Genomic DNA, 22,908 nt, shown 5'->3' with positions numbered 1-22,908 from the left:
GCAAAGTCGGTGTAAAACTATTTTACCCGATAAGTTGCTTTTTGCATCGAATGTCGGAATGGAAAACTTCCTTCTGAAGAAAGATTGAAATCATCAAGAGAAATGGGTGTACGCGTGTAGAATATCCATTTGAAGCTCTGAATAGATAAAGTCTTCATTGTCGAGAAATTCTAGGGTTTTGAAATACCAGGGATTCGGTTTCGGCAAACTTCCGATGATTGGAATCGGACGTTCGTAGATCCTAGAGTTTCGCCTCGAAACGATTGTGATATATGGAAAAAGAGAAGTTCTAACATTTCTCTGAAGATTTTTGGAATTAACTTCCATCGTGCCTATAAATGAAAATTAGATATATACTAGGGTTTCTGACCTAGGTTTAAGCGTATAACGATCGTGCTATAACTTTTATCGACTTCGATACGATCCTTTGGCTTTTCCTGAACTTTCTCCTTCATAAATTTATTTCATTTGGTAAACTCTTGTTCAGGTTTCCTTTCACGATACATCAAGCCTAATCGTAAATGGAAATCTCTTCCACTGATCCTAAGCTTAAAATCTTGGGTCTTACATTACTACCCTCCAAAAAGAAAGTTTCGTCCTCGAAACTTAGGGTTCAGTAAAAGCTCTGACTATTGTTCTTGATCTTTTCCTCTAACTCCCATATGGCATCGTCTGTGTCTTTGTTCCAAATAACTCTTACTAAAGCACTCTGCTTTCCCTTCGATTGTTTCACTCTTCTAGTCCCAATGTTGACCAACGGCGTCTCAACAGACATATCATCTTTCAATTCTATGTTATCCGGTTCGACCACTTGCATCGGGTCTCCGTTGGAAATAATATTTGTTGGCATTCGTGCAATCGCACAGCCTTTACCACTTATTTCTTTGCTTTTGTTCGTCCAAAATGTTGTTTAGAAACTCGGTACATCTCTATGCTCCGGAGTGAATGCTCAACTTGAGTCTTAATACCTTGTGCATCACAAGACTCATCCCCTTTAACATTAACTTATCAACAACTTATAAGCTAACCTTCATCTTAATATCTAACAATTCATTATTATCGTCTTCGTCCTCAAAACCCTCCTCACTCAAACTAACTCAGACTTACTGAAATCCCTAACACTTCGCATAAATCGAGATTTATCCTCTAGAAGATCAAATCATAACTATACCTCAAGGGACTTAACTAGTCATTTCGTCATCCGATCCTCCAACCTTCTGAGGTTTAACTACTATCGTAACTGCTATCACCACTACATCCCTTACTCATACATGATTTTCAACTCCCCAAGTCAATCTTAATCATAGGATTCTTATTCAACTGAACAAAATTCACTTGCTAACTCTAGCATGCATCACCGAAATCCATAACAAAGTTCCATTCACTATTAGACTCTGAGTAGCTTGTCCAAATATGACAACTTCAAGTATTCATCTTAATACTAACACTTTCCTTCTTGTAACTTGTTTACCATCTCGTCGATAAACTTCTTAATCTCCCAATCAAATTATGACAAACTTCAAGTCCTACACACTTATGACAAGAATTAATAGACTTAAAACCTAAACCTTTCCAAGTTTGGATCTCTGATGCTCTGTAACTCTTCAACATTTCCTGATAGAATATTCATCTCTTAAAACTACAACTCCTTCGCAAGTAAAACAAATACCTAATGAGAACTTTTTTTCTCCCAAACTCAGCTAATCTTCGATCAACTCAAGTTAATCTTACCAATCCTTCTATCAAAGTCCATAGCCAGCTGTGATTCCGAATATCACCCCCTCAATATTAAGTTGATCGGGCCTAATACATCGAAGGTGGAAATCTAGAAAAACCTACTGGATCAGTCAATGAGTTCCTATCATCCAATAGTCACAAATATCTTGATATTAAATCTTCAATGATGTCGCTACGGAACTACACACCCTCGACTTCAGACGTATACTATCCATACGAAATCTCTCTAAGATTCAATCTTCAGCTTCTAGCTTCCTTTTAAACGCATTGGTGCAAAACTACTTTCTAGGTTTACCGTGTTATTCTAAACCTCGTGTAATTTCTATAGCTAAAATACGAGCTACGGTCAAATAAGGTGTTAATAGGCGTAATAACTATAAGGTCAAAGCTTAGACAGTATAAGTAAGATAGGTGTGCTTGCACACGCTACAAGAGTAATGGATTATATTATACTGAAATGAGGAAGAATGGTTAGAAGGTTACCATCGTTCTTGCGCTCTCCTCTGGTTAACTCCTCAGCTCCTTCACCATCCATGATATAAACTCTTCCTCTAGCAGCAGGGCGCTTTCCCCTTATGGTGTTGCCAAATGGCTCAACCTTGGGTGTCTTGCAGTTGTTGGCCAGATGTCCTGGTAGATCACACTTGAAACACCTCGGCTTCCCCTTCGGGCATTTCGTGGAGTAGTGCCCAACCTCCCCGCATTTAAAACATGTCATCTCACGGCTCCCAGCTTGGCTTCCTGCTCCTCCCGCAGCAGCAATCGTAGGCCTGAACGGTCCTGGGGTAAACCCTTCCCCCGTAGGACGCTGATAAGGCTTCTTCATCTGTAACTTTCCTTTTCCCTTGTTGTCTTGGGAGCTCGACCTCATCGGTCCCCCAATTCCTGCTCTATTCATCCTTCTATTTTTCATCAGCTCCACCTCCGTGGCTTTCTCAACCAACGACTGGAATCGCATGATTCCCAGCGGCCTCACTGAGTCCTCAATATCAGGCCTCAGTCCATTTACAAAGCGCTTGCACATGTAGCGCTCATTCACATGATCATGAAAGAATTGAAAATGCTTCGCCAAAGATTCCAGCTTTGAAGCAAATTCCGGTACCGACATACCCCCCTGACGGAGTGTCAGAAATTGTGACTCCCGCTCATCCCGAGCACTTGTTGGAAAATACTTTTCCAAGAATGCGGTCCGGAATGAGTTCCAGCTAATCTCCTCGTGATTGTCTTCCATAATTCCTCTGGTGCCCTTCCACCAGTACTCAGCATCCCCGAGTAGCAGATAAGTCGCCATGCCCACTTTGGCACCCTCAGCAGTTTGTAGTACGCCGAATATCTTCTCGATTTCCTGAATCCAGAGATCCGCTTTGTCTGGGTCAGTACCACCAGAGAACTTTGGTGGGTTTTGCCTCCTGAAGTCATTGAGGCCTTTGTTTTGGTCCAGAGTTACTTCCCTCTGGCGCTGATGCTGATCACGTGCCTCCTCAGCAGCACGCCTCATCGCATTATCATTTGCCTGCGCTGTTACCGCTTGGGCCATAGTGGCCATCATCTCAGCTAGCTGATTAGTATTCACCATGTTCTGTTAAGTTAAACAAACAGTTAGTACTCATCATAAGATAGCATCTAGTATAACTATACAATATGATTAAGCAACAACTTCAATCAATTTTTCAGCGAAAAATCGCTTGCAGACAATCAATTTTCACTCTTTGCAGAGTCACACAACCTAGCACAGAAGACCTATTCCCCAACAACTCCCGAAAGACTCGACCGTGCTCTGATACCACAATGTAACACCCCGATTTCGGTGGCGTCACTTTAGTAACCAAAAGTAAACTTAATGCGGAAAAACGTGAATATTTTTTTTTGATAATAACTAAGACGAGACTGAATTAAATAAAACCCAACAATAACAAAATCAGAACTAATATATAATACATAAACAGCCCCCGCTGTAGTACTAACCTCGTCACGAGTAAACCTCCAGTGACGGAAAGAAAAGTGTAGCGCCCGAAGGCAATATGTACAGACTGAAAATAAAGGTGAAGTGTCCGCAACACCATCCCTCAAAACTGAAAATCAGCTGGCCCATCGGCCTGAAGCAAGACCTCCTAAGTCCAACCAACTCTCTGTGATTCCTGTTAAGAAACCACACAAAAGCTATAGGTGGGAAGCTACCCTGTCCCAAAAGAAACAAATGATGTTCAGAGCTAAGACTCTACTCCTACACTAATCCCATCTTGAGGAGCTCACACCAGCACCAAAACCTACATGCTAGCATGATCGTCGTCCGAATTCGAAATCCAGAACGACCTAGTCTATGTACACCATCCGTCATCCTCTCGCTACCGCGACGCGCTCCTGTTCCAGCATCCCAACCTAGTTTCCCCCGAAGGGTAAACCATGGTGAACCAGTCCGCAATACTCATCTGACAAAAGGCGTTGTCCGCCAAAACACACACAGAAGACGCGAGGGTCAACTCTAAAGAACTATGTAGATAATAAACCCAATAGGTACAAGTAATATATAGCCACTTAGGCTTATAACTAGAGATATCATTCCTAGGGTTGCATGTTCCACCAAATCATAATGACAATAATAACATTTAGCATGTTCCAAGTAAGTTTATCAAATAGCAACCACACTCATCAACTAAGTCAGTATGCATGTTGCGTGATATGTATGCAGGTTAACCCAGTCAACCAATATGCAATCCGGAAACGGATGGGCATCAAAACGGATCAATCCTAGCACCAGCAACGGTGGGACCATTTCTGCCCGCGTGCCTCTTACACCAAGCAAAGGTATGGACAACAACGAGTCAATCCTAGCACCAGCAACGGTGGGACCATTTCCGCTCGCGTGCCTCTGGGATGGACATCAACGGATCAATCCTAGCACCAGCAACGGTGGGACCATTTCCGCCCGCGTGTCTCTTACACCAAACCAAGGTAGCCAGATCAGCCGTAACCCGTAGGTCTACCATTTCGGTCTGCTACAAGAGACGTCTACAAACGCTCTTTCACGGCATTCCGGGTCTTATGACCATTTTGGAAACCGACGAGGTCCAGAGTACGTCCTGTGTTAATACCTCATTAATGTTGCATGTATGCAAAATGATTAGTCAAACAACGTCTCCGTCCTCACTCGACACGTCGCCACGTGTTCTAGGGAAGTTAAAGTCTCTAAAATCTTACCCTAAGGTAAAGTCGATTCTGCGACAAAAGACACACTTCACAACACACATCGCTGCTCCAACAGCACAAGAGTATCACATACTCGGGAACTAACGGTTCCCCGGACTTATCCCCAGGATAGCCCAACAACATCGCTGCTCCAACAGCACAACAACCAACGCTGCTCCAACAGCACAACAACCAACGCTGCTCCAACAGCACAACAACCAACGCTGCTCCAACAGCACAACAACAACAGACTCAACACTTGGATCCGACGACACTTATCGTTTTCCAAACTATGATTTTCATCCAAAGCCTCCTTTCGAGATTATTACCCTTACTTAAAGATTTAGAGGTTGTTTAATGTCTTATGAATTTTCTTTTCAAAATAATATCCTTTTTTAGTCTTATCGCAATTCCTATAAGTTCTCGGGATCTTCGAATCCCCAAATGACTCCAGAGAATGTCTCGATCCATAAACCCTATACAAGGCTCGAACCTCGTTCGTCCTATCAAACTTTCTCAAAACTCTCAAAATAAAATCGGCATGACCTGCCCGCTATTCTCACCATTCAGAATCTCAGATTTTCAGTGTAAAGCATATTTAAATCATCACAATCAACAACATGTCATATATCAATAAATCGCATCATAAACACTTAGCACTTAGCATATAAAGCATGCACCACACATCCTAGATTACCCACATAGCACATAGCATGTAAGTCAATCTTCAAAAACATTCAGTAGATGAATCATGTACATTGTCAGCCGAAGCCTCAGAAAACATTTTCAATCACACACAATCCCAGTTTATAAACAGTAAACAATGTCGAAACATCGACCCTAAGCATTAACTAGAGATTCAGTGAGAAGCCCTCACCTGAAGGTTCTCCAGCAAAAACTTCAAACTCTTCTTCACAAGCAAGGTGTTGATCCTCAGGAAATTCCTCAAAATCACCTTTAGAACAAAACCACAAAAATCAATCAGAATCTATCGGAAACTAAGCTATCGATACTTACTAAGGTTACTCGAAGTAATCTATACTCTAAGGTACGATAATCTAGCGCGAAAAGACAAGTTTTCGGAAAAGGAAATTTCCTCCTCCCCCCTTATAGCTCTCGGCCACTATAGGTAATTGTAGGGTTCGATTTTTCTTCGATCAAACTTGGTTCCTATGCTTTCATAAGCCGTAACTAAGGGTATTCTGAACTCGGAAAAATTATCGGATCAAAAACTGTCGCAGGGGTATTTTGGTCATGATTTTTAACTTAGGATTTTCAAAACTGAAATCCCAAAAATAAAATTTTGCAGGGACGTCACCAACGACGTTTATGACAACTAATCCTACTAGCACTAAGCTAAGGCGATAGTTTTCAGCCTAGAGGTTGGAACTTTACTCAAAAACTACATAAAATGGGTATTTTAGGTTCAAATTGATTCCGGCGGAATTCCGGCGACATAACGGAAAATCTAATCCGGCAGAAGTGATCTTGGGCATACATAGAAGAGGTTTAGAATCAGAAATGAAAGATTCAGGATAGTTTTGCAAAAACCCATAAACTATCCGCTCAGAAAACTCTACAGAAAAGCTATAGAAAAAGCGATCGGAGGTAAGGATTAGCGACTATACCTCGAAACCTTGAAGCAGCAACTGATTAATCAACGATCAAGCAAGGATTGAACAAAATCTTCTTCTCCTTCTTCCTTGATGAACTCGCGGCCTTGAGAGGGAAAATGGAGGAGTTTTGTGTTTTTTTCTCACTTGTTTGCTATATATAGAAAATGGTAATTCGCGGGAAAATGAAAGTTTCGCGAATATGATTTTTCCGGCATCATTCTCCATGAATTCTAAGATAGGTTTTGGCAAAGGAATTCCTAAGCTAAGAAGATGTCTCCTTGTATTTTTGGCAACTAATGCAAAGTCGGTGCAAAGTCGGTGTAAAACTATTTTACCCGATAAGTTGCTTTTTGCATCGAATGTCGGAATGGAAAACTTCCTTCTGAAGAAAGATTGAAATCATCAAGAGAAATGGGTGTACGCGTGTAGAATATCCATTTGAAGCTCTGAATAGATAAAGTCTTCATTGTCGAGAAATTCTAGGGTTTTGAAATACCAGGGATTCGGTTTCGGCAAACTTCCGATGATTGGAATCGGACGTTCGTAGATCCTAGAGTTTCGCCTCGAAACGATTGTGATATATGGAAAAAGAGAAGTTCTAACATTTCTCTGAAGATTTTTGGAATTAACTTCCATCGTGCCTATAAATGAAAATTAGCTATATACTAGGGTTTCTGACCTAGGTTTAAGCGTATAACGATCGTGCTATAACTTTTATCGACTTCGATACGATCCTTTGGCTTTTCCTGAACTTTCTCCTTCATAAATTTATTTCATTTGGTAAACTCTTGTTCAGGTTTCCTTTCACGATACATCAAGCCTAATCGTAAATGGAAATCTCTTCCACTGATCCTAAGCTTAAAATCTTGGGTCTTACACTGAACAAGAGCAGAATCACTGCAGCTCATCCTAAGGAATTGATTCTGGGCAACAAAGACGAACCAGTCAGAACCAGATCAGCCTTCAGACCCTCTAAGAGACCTTGCTTAGTCTGAAAGGATTGGTGTCCTTAATTGAACCCAAGTCCATTGATGAAGCTCTTCAGGACAAGGACTGGATTCTGGCCATGGAAGAAGAATTGAATCAATTTTCCAAGAATGATGTTTGGAGCCTAGTGAAGAAGCCTAAAAGTGTCCATGTAATTGGAATAAAATGGGTGTTCAGAAACAAGTTGAATGAGAAAGGAGATGTAGTCAGAAACAAGGCAAGGCTAGTTGCTCAAGGCTACAGCCAGCAGGAAGGAATAGCCTACACAGAGACATTTGCTCCAGTAGCAAGACTAGAAGCAATCAGACTTTTAATCTCTTTCTCAGTAAATCACAACATAATTCTACAACATAATTCCTAAATGGATACATATCAGAGGAAGTCTACGTTCATCAACCCCCAGGTTTTGAGGATGAGAAGAACCCAGACCATGTTTTCAAGTTGAAGAAATCACTCCATGGTCTGAAGCAAGCTCCCAGAGCATGGTATGAGAGACTCAGCTCATTCCTTCTGGAGAATAAGTTTGTAAGGGGTAAAGTAGATACAACTCTCTTTTGCAAAACTTACAAAGATGATATCTTAATTGTGCAAATTTATGTTGATGATATTATATTTGGTTCTGCTAATCAATCTCTATGCAAAGAATTTTCTGAGATGATGCAGGCTGAATTTGAGATGAGTATGATGGGAGAACTCAAGTACTTTCTGGGAATACAAGTTGATCAAACACCAGAAGGAACATATATCCATCAGAGCAAGTACACTAAAGAACTTCTGAAGAAGTTCAACATGCTAGAATCTACAGTGGCCAAAACTCCAGTGCATCCTACATGCATTCTGGAGAAAGAAGATGCAAGTGGTAAAGTGTGTCAGAAGCTCTATCGTGGTATGATAGGATCTCTTCTATACTTAACTGCATCTAGGCTAGATATATTATTTAGTGTTCATTTATGTGCTCGTTTCCAATCAGATCCAAGGGAAACCCACTTAACTGCTGTTAAGAGGATTCTAAGGTATCTGAAAGGCTCCACTAACCTTGGCTTGATGTATAAGAAAACATCAGAGTATAAGCTTTCAGGTTATTGTGATGCTGATTATGCTGGAGATAGAACAGAGATAAAAAGCACTTCTGGAAATTGTCAATTTCTGGGAAACAACTTAGTCTCATGGGCAAGCAAGATGCAATCAACCATTGCACTATCCACTGCAGAGGCAGAATATATCTCAGCAGCAATATGCAGCACTCAGATGCTCTGGATGAAACATCAGCTGGAGGATTATCAGATCCTTGAGAGCAATATCCCAATCTATTGTGATAACACTGCTGCAATTTCATTGAGTAAGAATCCTATCTTACATTCAAGGGCAAAACACATTGAGGTAAAGTATCATTTTATTAGAGATTATGTACAGAAGGGCGTACTTCTTCTGAAGTTTGTTGATACTGACCATCAATGGGCAGATATCTTTACAAAGCCCTTAGCTGAGGATAGATTTAATTTTATTCTGAAAAATCTGAATATGGACTTTTGTCTGGCATGAAGATGGATCAGAACCTCTGACTATGATACTTCTTTATCAAAAGATGTCTAGTCCAGGAGGTAACTCTATCTGAGTGTATGTACCCATTGGTGCTGACTCTGAAGCTGAGACAGTAAACGTGTGTCAGTATCTCTGATACATAGTTCCTTGTGCCCGTGCTGACAGTCTGTTGTAATGAGTGTTGATGTGCTTCTCTCCTGTGTGTGATTGGTATTTACTGTTACTATCTATCTTTAATTTTTAACCGTTGATTTTAAATTGCTTTTTGAATCAACAACGGTTATTTGTCAAAACCCACTATACACACACGTTCGCCTACACTTACGGTTTTACACTCTCTCTCTCTTCAGTTTTTCAAAACCTCTTACCCACGATCTCTCTCTCTCTCTCTCGATTCATACCTTCAACCTTTATACTCTCTATTCATCCTTCACCTTCAACCCAAAACCTTCAACCGACTACACGACGGTGAGACAAACCAGAACTGAAGCTGCCGATGCAACCAGGTTCCCTCATATGGTAGTAGGTCAAGCTACAGGCCAATTGGGTCCTGAAAACCCAAATCAAGGTCAAGCTTCAGAGAAGATGATTCCTATTGCAGAACAGGGCTGTGCCGTTCACTGCATTTATGCTCCGGAAGAACTCCAAGTGCTTGCTGAATGGAGATTCGACCTGGACAATATAGCTGAAAATGGGTATGACCTGCATCCTGAAGTTCAAGCTTAGGGATGGGAAGAGTACTTCAACCGGCTTAGAGGACCAATTTATGACAAATTGGTCAAGGAATTCTGCTGGAAACACGCGGATTGTGATGATACTCAAGTTGTCCCCTACATAGCTGGAAGGAGGATAATCATCACTGAGAAGTCCTTTGTGAATCTGCTGGGTGCAAACACTGGAACTGGGTATCGATTTCAACTGACAGAATCGAAGCTGAACCCAAAACCAAGGATGAAACCAACAAGGCTCTTTATGTAAGGCCCTAAGTTCAACTTGGAACAATTTTATGGAAGTTCGAATAAAATTGAAGTTTTAGTTAATGTTTGATAGCTGGCAGATTAGAACAGTCAACTTGGGTGAATTTTTAGAGGGTCTTAAAGACTTCATTTGGGAAAACTTCCTTCATGAGAGTTGTAGCCCTTTAAGTCTAGAAAATTCTCGAAGTGGAATCAGGTCATTCCGACCTCTGTAGCTCGAGATATCATCGGTTTAGTGACGATGGTCCTGGCTGTACAGTACCAGCGGATTTAATTGATTTGTTTCCTTTCAATTCCGAGTTTGATCGTGATATTACTAAAAAGGGCTGAGGGTTTTGATTAGTTTCAGACCTGAGTAAGTTCTTAAGTGATGGGGTCAAGGGTTTTGACTTGGGTCGGGCTTGAAGGAAAACAAACCCTAGCCCAAGAGAGGGAGAGAGGGGACGCGGGCTATGTAGGGTTTTGGGGGGGAAAGGGGTTTCTTTTCACACTATTCTGAAGAAAGAAACCTGGTGCACTTCTGAAACACGTAAAACAGAGGAGAAAGAGTGAGAGAAACTTTCCCCTTGCACCCTAGCCGTCACCGTCCCAAGCCCCACCACCGTCGACGTGTTCGCACAAGAGGGAGAAGGAGTTCGCGAGCGAGAGGGAGAGAGGAAGGTCACCCGTGGGAGAAGAGGAGAGAAACCAGAACCTTGCTCTTCAATTTCATCTTTTCTTCAAGCCTAAGGACAAAGGTAAGGGCTGGTCCTAGGATTGGGTAGATTGCCTAGGGTATTTGCCATGTTTTACTATGAGAAAAGCCTTGAACATGATTGCTTTTGCAAGAGTTTTGTGTTCATGATGCTTGCTGTTTTTTTTCTGCCTTGAGATCTTGATGTTTTGCTTCTGATTTGAGATGAAATTTTGATGCCATGATTCTCCATTAATCATCACTACAACTACCGTTTCTTCTATGACTTTGCTTGATTAAAATGATTGAAGATTTATATGCTTAGATCTGCCTTTTGTGCTAGAATTGATGGTTATCTTGGTTCTGGAAATTTAAGCATGATATATGATATATGATATGTGGTTCTTGCTGCTGGAATATGGTTTAAAACTCTGGGACTTGAATGGTTGAAAAATTAATTTGAAGGCAAAAGTATCTCTGCCAGTTTCCTGTACTGGACAGCGAGTTTTGGAGCTTAATTACACCTAATTCGGGGTCTCAAATGAAAAAGAGATAAACTGGAAAATTGTAGATTTGCGAATTGGCTTTCTATGCATATAAAGAACATAATTTTTGGTCTAGTAATGAGGTCTGGAGGTCGATCTTAGTGACTGTTGCACCTGCTGTTCTTCCTGTACCGGACAGCAAGCTTTAAGGCCTAATATCACCTAATTCTGGATCTCAAATGGAAAAGTGATAAACTATAAAAGTGTAGAGTTTCGAATTATCTTTCCAGTCATGTATCATGTGAATTTTGTGGCTAAGTATTGCGGTCTGTAGACCATTTTTAGTACACGCTGCACCTGTTGTCCAAAAACACTAAATTTGAGAAATTGTTGGAAATGTTAGTAACATGTGATTAGGGACCTTTGTGAGATTTTTATATGATGATATCTGTAAACTGAGCCTCTGGAATTTGTAAATAATTTGTGAATTTGGGAGGCCCTGATTATTTCTATGCTTTGCATGAAGTTTAGTTGTGACTTGTTTAGGAGGTCGCTCACCCAGCGGTAATTCCTCCTAGTGTGACTGTTATTTCTTGACGTTGTAATCTGATACGATATTAACTCATAAGACTCTAGGATTGACATTAGAGCCTTAAACACCAAGAGAATGAATTTATAACTCGCTTGCAAGTAAATGTGATAAAACGGTCATAGGTCTAGTGAGACTATGGACCATGAGAACGATGGTACCTTGCACGCGAGGGAGTTATTTGGGTTGACTGCGGTCTCCCGTGAACCTTGTGGGCCGGTGTGGCTTCACGTGATTTGGTTGACTGCGGTCTCCGTGAACTTTTGTGGATCATTGCGGCTCCACGTGATTTGGTTGACTGCGGTCACCGTGATAACCGTGCCTCTGCGGAAGCACGAAGATGGCCATGGAAGTTTTGGTGGGTTGTGTGAAGTGAGATTCCGTTAGTAACTGACTCTTTCCCATAAAAGACATATAATGTACTTATATTATATATGTTGTTGTTGATTTTGTCATTATCATTCTTTTGTTGGACCTGACCCTGCTTGTTTGCTATGTGTTTATTTGGGGGGGGTAGATGGTCGTGAAGATAATGGCGATGACTCATTCTTGGGAGTTGATGCTACGTGACGTGCCAATACCGGAGGACGACTACACTTCAGAGGAAGAGGAAGAGGCTAAGGAATAGGGTTTTGGTTGAGAGTCTTTTGTTTTCTGTTGGGGTTGAGAGTTTCCGAAGTGTTGGTATCGAACAATTTTATTGCTTAAATTCGAATGAACAAGTTTTGATGTAATCTTTATTTTCATTCAGGCCTTTGATTCGTACTCTTTACAGTTGGTTATTTAAAAAGTTTTACGATGTTGGTTACTTCCGCGTGTTTTTGGAAAGGTTATGTTTCAAGAGTTTTCGTAAAATGAAAGGTTTGTCATTAATTGAAGATTAATAAGTGAATCGACGAAAACTCTTTACGAAAATTGGTTAATTAGTTACTGTGTAACACTCGAGAAATCGGGGCGTTACATTGTGGTATCAGAGCTCTGGTTGAGAAACCAGAGCACTAAGGGTTTTGGGCTTACGAGTTTCTGAACTCGTTGATGCTTTGTTTTGATAAAGATGTTTTCAAAGTTCCGCGGTGAGGTTGGGTAGACTTGTTTGCTAAGATGTTTGCTTTGCAGTGAGATTGTCTGTAGTTAGTATCATTGCCGTGATACTTGAGACTAAGTGTTTGATTATATTAAGATGTTTGAACTCTGTGATCGATTGATGGAATGTCAATCGAAGGAAGAGTGGGCTTTGGAATCCCTTTTGCGCCCCTAGACGTTCGCCTGTGTGCGTTTGTGTGCACCTGTGCTATTGGTAAAGAAGAAGGATGGGAAGTCCAGATTGTGTGTGGATTACCGGCAGCTGAATAAGGTGACAGTGAAGAACCGTTATCCGATGCCTCGGATAGACGACTTGATGGATCAACTTAGAGGAGCGGTGATCTTCTCGAAGATAGATCTTAAGTCAGGATACCATCAGATCCGAGTCAAGGAATCGGACATCCAGAAGACCGCATTCAGGACCCGATACTGGCATTATGAATATCTTGTGATGCCGTTTGGGGTTACTAATGCACCCGCAGTGTTTATGGACTACATGAACAGAGTGTTCAGGCCATTCCTGGACAAGTTCGTGGTGGTGTTTATTGATGATATTTTGATCTACTCGAAGAGTAAGGAAGAGCATGAAGAGCATTTGCGTCAAGTGCTAGGAGTATTGCGGGAGAAGGAGCTATATGCTAACGGCTCGAAGTGTGAATTCTGGATGGAAGAGGTGAAGTTCCTAGGTCATGTCATATCAAGTCAGGGTGTGGCAGTGGACCCTAGCAAGATTGAGACGATTCTGTCATGGGAGCAACCTAAGACGGCAAGCGACATCAGAAGCTTTGTTGGGCTTGCTGGCTACTATAGACGATTCGTCAAAGATTATGCAAAGTTGACTTCGCCGTTGACCCAGTTGACGAAGAAAAATCAACCGTTTGCGTGGACGGAGAAGTGTGAGGCTAGTTTCCAAGAGTTGAAGAAGCGGCTGACCACCGCACCCATACTAGCTTTACCTAAGGAAGGAGAACCTTATGACGTGTACTGTGATGCGTCACACAATGGTTTGGGGTGTGTAATGATGCAAGATAAGAAAGCAATTGCCTATGCTTCAAGGCAGTTGAAGACTCATGAGAAGAACTACCCCACACATGACTTGGAGTTGGCTGCCATAGTTTATGCTCTCAAGATTTGGAGACACTACCTCTATGGCAGTACATTCAAGATCTACAGCGATCATAAGAGTTTAAAGTACCTATTTGATCAGAAGGATCTGAACATGAGGCAGCGGAGGTGGATGGAATTCCTTCAGGACTATGAGTTCACTCTACAGTACCATCCGGGGAAAAGCAATGTCGTAGCCGACGCTCTCAGCCGGAAGGCTATACATGTGTCCTCAATGATGGTCAAGGAGTTAGAACTGTTGGAGGCTTTCCGAGATCTGAGCTTGGACGTTAAGCTCGCACCAGGAAGACTGAGTTTCGGAATGGTGACGGTGTCAAGTGGACTTTTGGAAGAGATCAAGTCTAGACAAGAGACTGATGAAGGGATAGCTGAGTGGCGAGACCGTGTGACTCAGGGAAAGGCACCAGAGTTCTCTATTGGGAACGACAATATTCTGCGATGCCAGGGACGGATATGTGTGCCTGACGATGTAGAGATGAGAAGATTGATCCTGGATGAAGGACACAAGAGTAGACTGAGTATCCATCCCGGAATGAACAAGATGTATCAGGACTTGAAACTTCACTTCTGGTGGTCTGGGATGAAGAAGCAGGTTGCTGAGTATGTTTCTACTTGCTTGACATGTCAGAAAGCGAAGGTAGAGCATCAGAAGCCCGCAGGGAAGCTGCAACCACTAGATGTCCCAGAGTGGAAGTGGGACAGTATTTCTATGGACTTCGTGACGGCTTTACCTTTAACTCGGAGGAAGTTCGATGCAATTTGGGTTGTTGTTGATCGTTTGACAAAGACCGCTCATTTTATCCCGATCAACCTGAAGTACAAGGTGGAGAAATTGGCGGAGATTTATGTGGCTGAGGTTGTGCGTCTACATGGTGTACCGACCAGCATCGTGTCAGACAGAAATCCGAGGTTTACCTCTCACTTTTGGGGAGCCTTGCAGCAGGCCCTCAGAACTAAGTTGAAATTGAGCTCTGCCTATCATCCGCAAACCGATGGGCAGACAGAGAGGACAATCCAGTCGCTGGAAGATTTGCTACGGGCCTGTGTGTTGGATCACAAGGGCAGTTGGGATGAGATGCTGCCGTTGATCGAATTCACTTACAACAATAGTTTCCATGCGAGCATCGGCATGGCACCTTACGAAGCTTTGTACGGTCGGAGGTGTCGTACGCCCTTATGCTGGCATCAAGATGGGGAAAATTTGGTGATTGGCCCGGAATTGGTGCAACAGACCACCGAGGAAGTCAGGAGAATTCAGGAAAAGATGAGAACCGCGCAGAGTCGCCAAAAGAGTTACGCCGACAACCGACGAAAGGAGTTGGAATTTCAGGCCGGAGACCATGTCTTCTTGCGGGTTACCCCGATGACAGGTGTCGGAAGGGCAATCAAGTCCAAGAAGCTTACTCCGAAGTTTATTGGGCCGTACCAGATCACGGAGCGAGTTGGACCGGTGGCGTACAGGATCGCCCTACCACCGTTTCTATCCAACATCCATGACGTTCTTCATGTGTCGCAGTTGCGGAAGTACATGGCAGATGATTCGCATGTGATTACGCCAGACGACATACAGCTGAGAGATGATCTGACAATGGAGGTGCCACCCATCAAGATCGTCGACCGAAGCATAAAGCGCTTAAGAAACAAGGAGGTGCCTTTAGTGAAGGTCGTGTGGAACCAAGAGACTGGTGACGCGACCTGGGAGTTAGAGGATAAGATGCGGGAGTCACACCCCGATTTATTTGTAAACCCTTAAGTTTCGAGGGCGAAACTATTTTAAGGGGGGTGGTATTGTAAGGCCCTAAGTTCAACTTGGAACAATTTTATGGAAGTTCGAATAAAATTGAAGTTTTAGTTAATGTTTGATAGCTGGCAGATTAGAACTGTCAACTTGGGTGAATTTTTAGAGGGTCTTACCGACTTTATTCGGGAAAACTTCCTTCATGAGAGTTGTAGCCCTTTAAGTCTAGAAAATTATCGAAGTGGAATCAGGTCATTCCGACCTCTGTAGCTCGAGATATCATCGGTTTAGTGACGATGGTCCTGGCTGTACAGTACCAGCGGATTTAATTGATTTGTTTCCTTTCAATTCCGAGTTTGATCGTGATATTACTAAAAAGGGCTGAGGGTTTTGATTAGTTTCAGACCTGAGTAAGTTCTTAAGTGATGGGGTCAAGGGTTTTGACTTGGGTCGGGCTTGAAGGAAAACAAACCCTAGCCCAAGAGAGGGAGAGAGGGGACGCGGGCTATGTAGGGTTTTGGGGGGGAAAGGGGTTTCTTTTCACACAATTCTGAAGAAAGAAACCTGGTGCACTTCTGAAACACGTAAAACAGAGGAGAAAGAGTGAGAGAAACTTTCCCCTTGCACCCTAGCCGTCACCGTCCCAAGCCCCACCACCGTCGACGTGTTCGCACAAGAGGGAGAAGGAGTTCGCGAGCGAGAGGGAGAGAGGAAGGTCACGCGTGGGAGAAGAGGAGAGAAACCAGAACCTTGCTCTTCAATTTCATCTTTTCTTCAAGCCTAAGGACAAAGGTAAGGGCTGGTCCTAGGATTGGGTAGATTGCCTAGGGTATTTGCCATGTTTTACTATGAGAAAAGCCATGAACATGATTGCTTTTGCAAGAGTTTTGTGTTCATGATGCTTGCTGTTTTTTTTCTGCCTTGAGATCTTGATGTTTTGCTTCTGATTTGAGATGAAATGTTGATGCCATGATTCTCCATTAATCATCACTACAACTACCGTTTCTTCTATGACTTTGCTTGATTAAAATGATTGAAGATTTATATGCTTAGATCTGCCTTTTGTGCTAGAATTGATGGTTATCTTGGTTCTGGAAATTTAAGCATGATATATGATATATGATATGTGGTTCTTGCTGCTGGAATATGGTTTAAAACTCTGGGACTTGAATGGTTGAAAAATTAATTTGAAGGCAAAAGTATCTCTGCCAGTTTCCTGTACTGGACAGCGAGTTTTGGAGCTTAATTACACCTAATTCGGGGACTCAAATGAAAAAGGGATAAACTGGAAAATTGTAGATTTTCGAATTGGCTTTCTATGCATATAAAGAACATAATTTTTGGTCTAGTAATGAGGTCTGGAGGTCGATCTTAGTGACTGTTGCACCTGCTGTTCTTCCTGTACCGGACAGCAAGCTTTAAGGCCTAATATCACCTAATTCTGGATCTCAAATGGAAAAGTGATAAACTATAAAAGTGTAGAGTTTCGAATTATCTTTCCATTCATGTATCATGTGAATTTTGTGGCTAAGTATTGCGGTCTGTAGACCATTTTTAGTACACGCTGCACCTGTTGTCCAAAAACACTAAATTTGAGAAATTGTTGGAAATGTTAGTAACATGTGATTAGGGACCTTTGTGAGATTTTTATATGATGATATCTGTAAACTGAGCCTCTGGAATTTGTAAATAATTTGTGAATTTGGGAGGCCCTGATTATTTCTATGCTTTGCATGAAGTTTAGTTGTGACTTGTTTAGGAGGTCGCTCACCCAGCGGTAATTCCTCCTAGTGTGACTGTTATTTCTTGACGTTGTAATCTGATACGATATTAACTCATAAGACTCTAGGATTGACATTAGAGCCTTAAACACCAAGAGAATGAATTTATAACTCGCTTGCAAGTAAATGTGATAAAACGGTCATAGGTCTAGTGAGACTATGGACCATGAGAACGATGGTACCTTGCACGCGAGGGAGTTATTTGGGTTGACTGCGGTCTCCCGTGAACCTTGTGGGCCGGTGTAGCTTCACGTGATTTGGTTGACTGCGGTCACCGTGAACTTTTGTGGATCATTGCGGCTCCACGTGATTTGGTTGACTGCGGTCACCGTGATAACCGTGCCTCTGCGGAAGCACGAAGATGGCCATGGAAGTTTTGGTGGGTTGTGTGAAGTGAGATTCCGTTAGTAACTGACTCTTTCCCATAAAAGACATATAATGTACTTATATTATATATGTTGTTGTTGATTTTGTCATTATCATTCTTTTGTTGGACCTGACCCTGCTTGTTTGCTATGTGTTTATTTGGGGGGGGTAGATGGTCGTGAAGATAATGGCGATGACTCATTCTTGGGAGTTGATGCTACGTGACGTGCCAATACCGGAGGACGACTACACTTCAGAGGAAGAGGAAGAGGCTAAGGAATAGGGTTTTGGTTGAGAGTCTTTTGTTTTCTGTTGGGGTTGAGAGTTTCCGAAGTGTTGGTATCGAACAATTTTATTGCTTAAATTCGAATGAACAAGTTTTGATGTAATCTTTATTTTCATTCAGGCCTTTGATTCGTACTCTTTACAGTTGGTTATTTAAAAATTTTTACGATGTTGGTTACTTCCGCGTGTTTTTGGAAAGGTTATGTTTCAAGAGTTTTCGTAAAATGAAAGGTTTGTCATTAATTGAAGATTAATAAGTGAATCGACGAAAACTCTTTACGAAAATTGGTTAATTAGTTACTGTGTAACACTCGAGAAATCGGGGCGTTACACTTTACACCACCTACAAACCTGGCAAGAGCGACTACAAGGTGATTGATCTTCATCCCAAACTCAGAATCTGGCACAAGATTCTGTTCACTACATCAATCAAAGGCCGAAGGGTAGCTCTCCTGACTACATCAACTTCTGCCAGAAGGCGATGTTATTCTTCATTCAGGACAAGAAGAAGATCTGCCTCCCTTTCTTCTTGTTTTCCTACCTGAAGGAATGTATCAGGAAGTCAAGAACCACGGCCTCCATCAAGTCTTCCATCAAGTATATCCCTTTTGGGAGACTGCTCTCAGATCTCTTCATTGAGAGTAAATTTGTTGAAGATCTGATCAAGGCAGGATGCATAGAGGATCTGTCCACAATCGTTAGTGATGTCTTCACAACCAATTCTTTGAAGAAGTTGGGATTGGTTAAGAAGAAGATAACCCCTGCTCATGAAGATACTTCAGATGAAGTCAGAAGAAGAAGAATCCCTCTAAATGACTATCCTTTGTGGACCCAAGCAGACAACCCAGAAGCTATCAAGTGCTACATTGATGATTTAAGGATGCAAGGCTTTGAGATTGATGTAGATGAGTTCTTCAAGCGATTGCCACCAGCTCCAGAGTTTGACTCTCCTCCCAAGAGGAAAGCTCAGAGGAAGATGGTCTTGGAAGAATCCTCTGAGGAATCTGATGTTCCTCTGAAGAAGAAGAAGAAGGCTGACCAGCCTAAGAGGAAGCATGCTGAAACCACCAAGCCTGATGATGGTGATGATGGTGATAATGAAGATGGCCCTTCTCCTCCCAAGAAGAAGAAGAAACAAGTCAGAATTGTGGAGAAACCTACACGTGTGGAACCTGCTGCTGCAGTCATCAGAATGGAGACTTCTGCCAGAGTGACTCGGTCTGCCATGCGTACAAGTAAGTCTGCTATCATTGAATCTGATGATGATTTAAATTCATGTGATGCACTCCCCATCTCTACCCTCCTTAAACGCACATCCACCCAACTCACTACTATCCCAGAGTCTCAACCAGCTGCCCAAACCACATCTCCACCTAATTCCCCAAGGTCTTCATTTTTCCAACCTTCTCAAGAAGAAGCACACCTCTGGAATATGCTTCAGACTCCACGTCCAGATGAACCAACCTCACCCATTACAATCCAATACAATCCATTAACCTCTGAATCAATCATTCCTGAACAACCAGAACTTGAACAACCACAACCTGAACCCAGAACTTCTGATCACTCTGCCCCTAGAGCATCAGAACGTCCGGTTGTTAGAACCACTTATAAAGATTCCTCCACTGCCTATACTCCTGTATCATTCCCTATTAATGTTGCTGATTCCTCACCTTCCAACAACTCTGAGTCACATCGTAAATTCATGGAAGTCATAAAAGGAAAAATGTCTGCCATCCCAGAGTACTACCTTACAGTGCCAAGCCCTAGGAGATACCCTGGACCTAGACCAGAACGTCTAGTTGACCTAGATGATCCTATCCAGGCTGACCCCTTGCATGAAGTAGACCCTTTAAACCAACAAGTCCAACCTGACCAAGTTCACCAAGAGCCCATTCAACCAGAACCAGAACAATCTGTGTCTAACCATTCCTCAGTTAGATCACCACACCTTGGAGCCTCTGAACCAAATGTCCAAACTTTTGATATTGGCTCACCTCAAGGTGCCTCTAAGGCCAACAGTAGCAACCACCCAACCTCTCCTGAAACCAACCTCTCCATTGTTCCCTACACATTCCTCAGGCCAACCTCTCTCTCTGAGTGCATCAGTGTTTTTAGTCATGAAGCTTCATTGATGCTACGCAATGTGCAAGGTCACACTGACCTGAGTGAGAATGCTGACTCTGTCGCTGAAGAATGGAATAGTCTGAGTACTTGGTTAGTAGCTCAGGTTCCTGTTATGATGAGTCATCTCACTGCAGAAAGGGATCAGAGGATTGACGCTGCTAGGCAGCGGTTTACAAGAAGAGTGGCTCTACATGAACAACAGCAAAGAAATAAGCTACTTGAAGCTGTTGAAGAGGCCAGAAGAAAGAAAGAGCAAGCAGAGGAAGCTGCACGTCAAGCAGCTGAGCAAGCTGAACAAGCACGATTAGAAGCTGAGAGACTTGAAGCTGAGGCTGAAGCCCTTAGATGCCAAGCTCTTGCACCAGTGGTCTTTACTCCTGCTGCTTCTGACCCCACTCCAGCTCAGAATGTTCCTTCCAGCTCTACACAGCCAAGTTCTTCCAGACTTGACGTCATGGAACAACGTCTCAATACTCATGAAACTCTGCTGATGGACATGAAGCTAATTCTTAAGGAACTTCTGCGTCGCTTTGACAAGCCCTAGTCTTAGGATTTCTTTGTTTTCTTTCTTAACTTTATTTTTTTTTTTTACTTCTTTTTATTGTGTCTAACTTGAATTATTTGCTATGCTTTGTTAGTTGTTGTTTATCATTGCATATATATATATATATATATATATATATATATATATAACTTTGTGATTGCAAAATTTTCTTTATTCATGATAAATTATGCTTTTACATCATACATTTCTTTTTCCCTATATCTAGAATGGAGGATCCTTCCTCATTCTTCTGCACTCTTGGCGCTGCTCTGCCCTCTCCTTCTCCAGATGATCCAATGAATACTGGATGTTGTTGAGATTGACATTTAGCTCATTCCTCTCCAGACTCTCTTCCGTCGTCTTGAGCCTCTTTTCTATTGTGTCTTTCTCTTCCAGCAGCCTCAGCTCAAGCTGGCTGAGTTCTTGAATTTCCTTCACGAAGGCAAGGAATTCCTTCAAATCATTCTCTAGCTCTGGACAAAGGTCCTGCTCAAGCAGTGTCCTCGTCAGCTCTGGTATGGTCCTTGTACCATCTGGATGTCTTATGTTAAGGAACATGTCCTCCTCGAAGGCTTTCCTTCTGAGCTCCTCCAGTGCTACCATGTATGATGCCATTTTCTTTTTATGGAATTGATCGAGTGTGAAGCTTACCCTCTTCTAAATCGCTTTATATAAGCTTCAATCTCTCATTGGAAGTTATTGCTCCTACAGTTTCTCGAGGTTAAGTCCTTGGTAACTGAAGTTCTCTTTACTCCCGTGGCCGGTGGTAAACGTTCTTATCCTGCATTAACTCCCTTCTTTACTTCGCATAACTCTCATTCTTACCGCGTTTATTTCTCCATCTTTTCACTCAGATCTTCTCTGAGGGCGAGTACTTTGTACTTCGTGCTGAGTTTTTCACACCCCATTCTTTTTGCTTATGACAAAAAGGGGGAGTACACCTAGTTTTTGATGAGTTAGTGTGATTTATTTTGGAGAATTTAAGAGTTCCACTTTTATGACCATAGATGTGTCACTGGGCAAATACAAGGAATACATTTCACTTCTTCTGAAGTGATTCTATTTGACTCTGATACCACTTATCGTTGACTCTGAATATTTATGCGCTCTGATTATTCTATTTCATCTATGTCATGCACCTTCACTCTGAACTCTTACATTATTTAGCTCAGAATCTAGATGTTTCTAACGTTTTCATTAAGTCTTAGATTCAGGGGGAGCTATGCTCAGAATCAAGCTGAGACTTGGATTCATAATGAGCAAAATAAACTATTCACATCAGGATAAGTCTTATTCTATATCTCTAAACTCTGAGTGAATTCAGTTTATTGTTTAAGAATTGTTCATCAAAAATCTTAGTTTTGTCATCATCAAAAAGGGGGAGATTGTAAGATCAAGTTTTGATCTAGTAGTACAACTCTATGTTTTGATGATTACAAGTTAACCTTTTGATATGAACAATTATGATACTCTAACGTGTTTTTCTAAGTGTGCTCTTTACAGGCTCTGACCTCAATTCAGTCTCACATAAATCAGAAGCACTGTGCATAAAGAGTGACCCATGCAACGCTTTCGCAACATCTATGTTCACTCTGAACAGTAGAAATGCTTCAGAAGATCTGAAGTCATACAAGCTCTGATATGGACTCAGTCACTTGAAGTTCTGAAGATCCAGACGTTCTGACAACCAAGAAACTCTGAAGGTTCAGATGTTCTGATGGTGTAGAAGACTCTGAAGATCTAGAAGCTGAAAAGTGGAAACTCTGATGTCCAGTAGCAAGAAACTCTGAAGACCATGTACTTCCCTCTGAGTTCAGAATCAGAAGATACAACGGTCAGAGGATCTGTGCTTTCCCTCTGACTCTGATCAGCTGGCTTCACAAGTTCCAACATGAAGCATTCCCCTGATCAGAAGACTCTTAGGTTTAAAGGTCAAGTCACTATCCAAGTACAAAAGCAAATGTACTATCCTGACGACCTACCTAACACTCTCAGCCACAGCAGAAGCTGGAATTTCCAGAACTGCCCTCCAACGGTAGCATTTCCATGCAGCGTTCAAACCCTAAT

At 42.1% G+C, this 22,908-nt stretch overlaps 2 long non-coding RNA genes across 2 annotated transcripts; both read left to right on the top strand.

Annotated features, from left to right (window-relative positions):
- The first annotated feature begins 10,516 nt into the window (after positions 1-10,516).
- Positions 10,517-12,551, top strand: LOC130749817 (uncharacterized). Its single transcript, XR_009023105.1, has 2 exons — positions 10,517-10,782; positions 12,310-12,551. It is a non-coding gene; the product is annotated as an uncharacterized LOC130749817 (long non-coding RNA).
- A 3,740-nt stretch (positions 12,552-16,291) lies between these two features.
- Positions 16,292-18,299, top strand: LOC130749816 (uncharacterized). The gene is made up of 2 exons (XR_009023104.1): positions 16,292-16,530; positions 18,058-18,299. It is a non-coding gene; the product is annotated as an uncharacterized LOC130749816 (long non-coding RNA).
- The last annotated feature ends 4,609 nt before the right edge of the window (positions 18,300-22,908 follow it).

The sequence above is a fragment of the Lotus japonicus genome, chromosome 3 (genome assembly GCF_012489685.1).
Source record: "Lotus japonicus ecotype B-129 chromosome 3, LjGifu_v1.2".
Lineage (NCBI taxonomy): Eukaryota > Viridiplantae > Streptophyta > Magnoliopsida > Fabales > Fabaceae > Lotus > Lotus japonicus.
This window is presented reverse-complemented; position numbering and strand designations above follow the sequence as displayed.